This window comes from Leptonychotes weddellii, chromosome 7 (genome assembly GCF_054177405.1).
Source record: "Leptonychotes weddellii isolate Sample4059 chromosome 7, ASM5417740v2, whole genome shotgun sequence".
Lineage (NCBI taxonomy): Eukaryota > Metazoa > Chordata > Mammalia > Carnivora > Phocidae > Leptonychotes > Leptonychotes weddellii.
This window is the reverse complement of record NC_138375.1, coordinates 105,333,970-105,339,969: the sequence shown is the minus strand read 5'-3', so window position 1 is coordinate 105,339,969 and position 6,000 is coordinate 105,333,970. Positions and strand designations below refer to the sequence as shown.

The 6,000-nt window shown below is 38.9% G+C and overlaps 1 protein-coding gene across 4 annotated transcripts in view; it reads right to left on the bottom strand.

Annotated features, from left to right (window-relative positions):
* PPP2R2B (protein phosphatase 2 regulatory subunit Bbeta) overlaps nucleotides 1-6,000 on the bottom strand; it is a 444,097-nt gene that overhangs the window by 377,273 nt on the left and 60,824 nt on the right. The gene's annotated exons all lie outside the window — the stretch shown is intronic.

The window sequence follows — 6,000 nt, the reverse complement described above, 5'->3', positions numbered from 1 at the left end:
TTTTTTTCTTAACATATATTGCATTATTTGTTTCAGAGGTACAGATCTGAGATTCAACAGTCTTGCACAATTCACAGCGCTTACCAGAGCACATACCCTCCCCAGTGTCTATCACCCAGTCACCCCATCCCTCCCACCCCACCCCCCACTCCAGCAACCCTCAGTTTGTTTCCTGCAATTAAGAATTCCTCATATCAGTCTCACTACTCTTTTTAATGCTTCATCCAAACCGACCTCCCTTGCTTAGCATTGTGTATGCTGCACACTCTACCACCTCTGTGACTATATTTAAACTCTTGCCTCTGCCTGGAATGTCTTCCCCTGCCTCTCTGAAGATCCAAATTTTAATCATGTTTTAATGCTTAAACCAAATGCCATCTCCTCCATGGAGCCTTCTCTGGTCCCTCCAGCAGGAAGCCATCTGTCTTGCTTTTTTCTGAGTCGTACTTTTGGCTGACTCTCTCTTATAACACATCATGATATTGTAGAGAGCATAGCATAGGGTCAAGAGTGTTGAAACTCAGAGTGTAGCCCTGAGCATGTTCTTTAGCTCTCTAAAGTCTTAGTTCTCTCATCATAAAATAAGGATGATGGTAGCTTACATTATGATTATGAGTTAAGCCAGATAATGGAAGTAAATCTGATTTTTTCATTACCATCACCAACGTCATCATTTCTTCCTTGGAATATAGTTATGCTATTGTTTCTGCTGAACTGTAAGCTTCCTGAAGAATGGAATAAATGTCTAATTCACCTCTCCACAACCCAGGTACTCAGTAAATATTTGTTGAGTAAATTTGAAAATCAAGACCATGACTTTGTCCTCTAAGTTAAAGATACTTGCTAAAAAAAAAATAGCATTTTTTTGCGATCATATTCTAGCAAGCAAATCCATTCCTATGTGACTTTTAGTTCTTAGATATTGTTTGCATTGAATTTGAAGCTCAGTAGCATTAGGTTTTCTTATTGTATTTCTCAGTGTACATAAAGAATTCATTAGTTAAGAAAATACCAACCTAAATCTTTCTGAAAGAAGCCCAAGGAAATATAAGGTCAGAAAGAAAGTTCAAGAGCAAAAATAAAGTTCAAGAAGATGTGGTCCCTCCTACAAAGGAGACAGTCCCATATCCAGATGCCCTGTAGAGTTAACAGTCAGCGACAGAAAAGATGCAGGTGCAGAGTGCTATGAGAACACAGAGGGTGTGTCTTCTGTTCCTTTGTATTGTCTGGAGTACCTCCTAGAGAAAATGAAGACTGAGCTGAACTATAAGAGATGAGCAAAAATTAGTCAAAAAAAAAAAAAAAAAAAGACAAGTGAAATGCCAGGCAGAAAACATGGCATAAACAAGGTAAGAAGACATGAAATATGCTGGATTCCATGGACATTTTTGCATGATTACAGCTTCTATTCCAGGGCAAGGAATAGAAAAATATAAAGGTAGATGGAGAACTGTGGGCCACATCACAGACTACCTTAAACACCACGCTCTGGAAGTTTGTTTTGTGGGTGAAGGGGAAGCTGGAAGGATTTGAAACAGTAAAGGGACCTGGTCATATTTATGTTTTAGATAGATTTTGCTGGCTAGAGGTAGAGGCCAGACCTGAGGAACAAAAGAATGAAAGCAAAAACAAAACAAAGAACAAAATAAAACAAAACACAAAAACAGGCCAGGAGACTATTGAAAAATTCCAAGTTTAAAAATGGAATGCCTAACCAGGGAAACAGAACAACAGAAGAAGAGATGGAACAAAAACACTGCAGGCAATAAAATCAGTTGGATTGGGTGATTGGTATATATACTGGATGGGAGGAAGGAGAAACATGAGTTTCCATTTATTTGGATGAGTGGGCAGAAGGTGATGACAGTCACTGAGATAGGACACTGACGAGAAGGAGCAGAATAGTGGATGGACATGTGGGAGGAAGATGATGATTCAGTTTTAGCTACTCTGGAACGTTAGTACTCAGTCTTAACCTTGGGAAGAGGTCCGAGCTGGAGATAATATTTTAGTGTCATCAGAATACAGGGTGGTTAAACCACTGGAGTGCATGAACTTAACTCAAGGACAGAGTTCATGTTGTTCTGTTCACCAGAATTGTGGTGGACACACCATGGAAAGCAGAGGAGAAGCCCACAGAGGAAGCAGAGTAGTAACACACAGAGAAAGAGAAGAGGAGAATCAAATGAAAATAAATTTGTAGACACTAAGGGAGTAGAGAATTTCAGAAAGGAGGGAATAATCAACAGTGTCAAATATAGCTGCAATGTAAAATAAGATATGAACTAAAAAGTGTTCTTAGATTTGGCAAAGGCTTTTTACATTAGACTAGGAGCAAGAAGAAAAACAAGAAGGGGTTAAGCTTGCTGCTTGGAAAAAGATGATGTAATGTTAACAGATGACAGTGAGAGAGGAGAAGCATCTAAAATTTCCATTGCTTATCTATTCTATCAAGGAGAATGATCTTCGAACTGGAAAGGTAAAGCCAATGGCTTTAAGAGGGAATTAAAGCCCACGCTAAATGAGAATATATTGAAGACAACATAGTGTTGCTTTACAGATAAGGAATTCTTCCAGGCCTAGATGAATTATATTCTAGGACATATATACACCATACACACACGTGTATGCACACACACACATGCACACACAAACTCTGCAGTATGGTTTTAGAACTTTTGTCAGAAACTTTAAGTAACATAGATAAAAATGTCAGAGATGCCTGGATGGCTCAGTCAGTTAAGCTCCTGCTCTAAGTTTCCACTTAGGTTGTGATCTCAGTGTTGTGAGATTGAGCACCCCATCAGGTTCTGCACTCAGCATGGAGTCTGCTTGAGATTCTCTCTGTCTCCCTCTGCCCCTCCCCCTGTTTGCACATGCACTCTAAATAAATAAACAAATCTCTAAAAAAATTTTCAAAGATGCTAAAAGACTGGCAGTTAACCAAAAGAAAAAGGAGCTCAGAGAAATTGTGTTCAAATATATAAAGTACTATCATATAGAGTAAGACAGAGTAGATATATTTTGTGACCCAAAAAGACAGAACTCAAATGAAAGTGTGGAAGGTGTAGAAGTATAGATTTCAGCTAATTATACAGAAGGACTTTTCATCATTCAGTCATGACATAAGCCAGTTTGAAAGGCAGCATTTTCCTGGCTTAGAAGTGTTTGAGTGGAGGTTGACGGCCATCTGTCAGGATGGAGAGTTGGACTCAATGTGGTGGGGCCAACATCTGGTGCTCATGCCTTAACCCACCTTTAAGAGACATTACTGAGTGGAAATAGCACTTTTTCCTACTGAGCTTAGAAAATGAAATAAATTATATTTGTCATTCCTGCATTATATTACCTCCAAGTTCCCTTCTAAATAGGAAATCCCGGGGCGCCTGGGTAGCTCAGTCGTTGAGCATCTGCCTTCGGCTCGGGTCATGATCCCGGGGTCCTGGGATCAAGCCCCACATCGGGCTCCCTGCTCAGCAGGAAGCCTGCTTCTCCCTCTCCCACTCCCCCTGCTTGTGTTCCCTCTCTCGCTATCTCTCTCTCTGTCAAATAAATAAATAAAATCTTTAAAAAAAAAAAAAAGGAAATCCCATGCATTTAGATTCTAGAAACAATAGTATATGTAGTTTCTACAGTGAAAGTTGAAGTGATGGCAAAAAAGAAACAGCTCAGTTAACTAAAGTATTTGGGAACTGAAGTATGAGTGTTGCTGTTGTATTAGATTTCATTTCCCATGGGACCTTGCTGGAGAACCAAGGTTGTGGGGTGAACTAGGCAGTGTTCCATGCTGGCTTCAGACTATCAGATTTATACACAAATATTTAATGATGTCCTTCTGGTGCCAGACACAATGCTAGGTACAGCTACTGCACAGAAAATGTGTCAAAACAAGCACTAGGCACACTTAGAACCCAGAAGGTGATGATGTTATAAAAGAATTTTTGCCATCTCCCTCTTGGCCAGTTAAAATGAATTAGAATGATCAAAGGCATTAGCATTGAGTTCTTGCTTTGTATAGTTCAGCCTACAAATCAAATACTGCTCTCTGTTTATTACTGACAGACCATAATTCAGAGAGAAAGGTTCAGAGAGGTCACTATTTATGATTACCCAAAGTGTTTCATTTGCAAGAATTATAAATGGAAAATCTGGCACATAGTTAGAAATGTAGATCTTCCAATACATAAATTTGCCCCATTGATTTTTATGTATTTCTTAAACTCTGTACTGATGCTTTCAATATTGTTTTGGAACAGATTGACCATAAATATTTAAATAACTGCTGTTCAACAATCAAAGCTACTCATAACGTTAGCTGTTTGAAGATACAAATGTGATCTGCTGAGGTCAAGAAAAGCAAGTTGAATAGAAAAGATTCAAGGTAAATTATTTCTGGGTATGACTCCAGCCACCAAAACAAGAGAAATCTCATAAGACAATGCTTGTAATATATCAGGTGTTCAATAAATAGTTTTGGATGAGATGTATGTGTAATGGTGTCTATCACTAACATGGGGATGGGAGAGAAGGAAGATTTGGGCTTTCACAATGCAATGATAGAGCCACAAAAATCACTGTGAAGTCAGATCTAATGCTGGCTACATAGGGGATATGCTAGAAACACAGAAGGCTTTAAATACGGGGTCTACCACCAAAATATAGCAAAGTGGCCTTTGTCTTAACAACTAGTCTAAGAAATTTTCTCCTTATGTGACCTGAATAGCTAGTCTCTCCATTGTACATGGAAGAGATGCTAATCACTTGAACATGGTTTTTAAAATATCCTAGAGAAATCTTCCTCACCCAGCTAGACCAGGTCCAGTGATCCTGTAGGGCAGCTTTGGGAGTGCTCTGCTCACATCTTCCCTCAGGGAAAATGTGCTGCGAGGAGTGTAGTTAGCTGAATCTCCAGCCACACCTTTACGATCCATCACAGCATCAACCCACTGAGGCCACGCTCTCCCTGGGCAGCTCCCAACCAATGAGTGAGTGCAGCACATGTACTAGACCCATCCATTCCAGACCTAACAGAGGGTTCCTCTAGGAGGTAATCTTTGCTCTGGAGCTTTCCCTTAATCTGGCTTAGGCTTTCTCAGAGCTGCATAGCTGTCTTACGTTCTTTCCACCCAACCTTCCCTCTCTCCTTATACAGGTGTCAGACTCACATCACTATCTGCAACTCTCCCCACTCCTCTTTTCTCTCCTCTTTTTCCTCCATAAACATTCCCACTAATCAATCTCTTAACATTTTAAATTCGATCTTGGCATTTTCTTTCTGGAGAGCCCAAATGGACATATCCAGGTATGTACTCTCAAAGTACTTTGTTCCTTTTCTTCAAAGCACACATATTTTGTAAGTACGTACTTATTTATGTAGTTATTTCTCCTCCCATCAGACTTTTGATTTCCACTGGAATTAAGAAACCTTTCTACTTTATTTCTAGAATCTGTCGAACAACCTATAAAATTACAAGTTATTTATAAATATTTACTGAGTGGATAAATGAATAAAAGATAGTAATGGTGCCATATCATGAAAGATTTGGGAGTTGTACTAAATAGGATGGAACAAAATAGTCACAATCAACTTTGGCAAAAGAAGGAAAGCAGGAGGGGTGGAAAGACAGAAGGAAAACTGAAAATAAGATAACAGTACTTGTAAATTTATTTAAATTATACCTTTCTGCTTATGGGGTTTTCATAGGAATTAAGAGAGAAGGTATAGATCACAGAGCTCTGATTCTCAGAATCTGGTATTAATACATTTATTTTAATTCTTAATTTGTAATAAGTACAGTACTGATATAATAGTCATACTAGACCGATACCTAGTCAAGATTAGTCCTATCTTGGAAGTTCAGGCATTTGTGTACAAACTGAAAAAGGAAGAAATTTTCTAAACCAAACCAAGCAAATTCCCAGGAAAACTGAGAGCTTAGGGAAGTGTTTTAGAGAAAAGGCTACACAACCAAAAGTTTCCAGGGTATTATGTGATTCCAT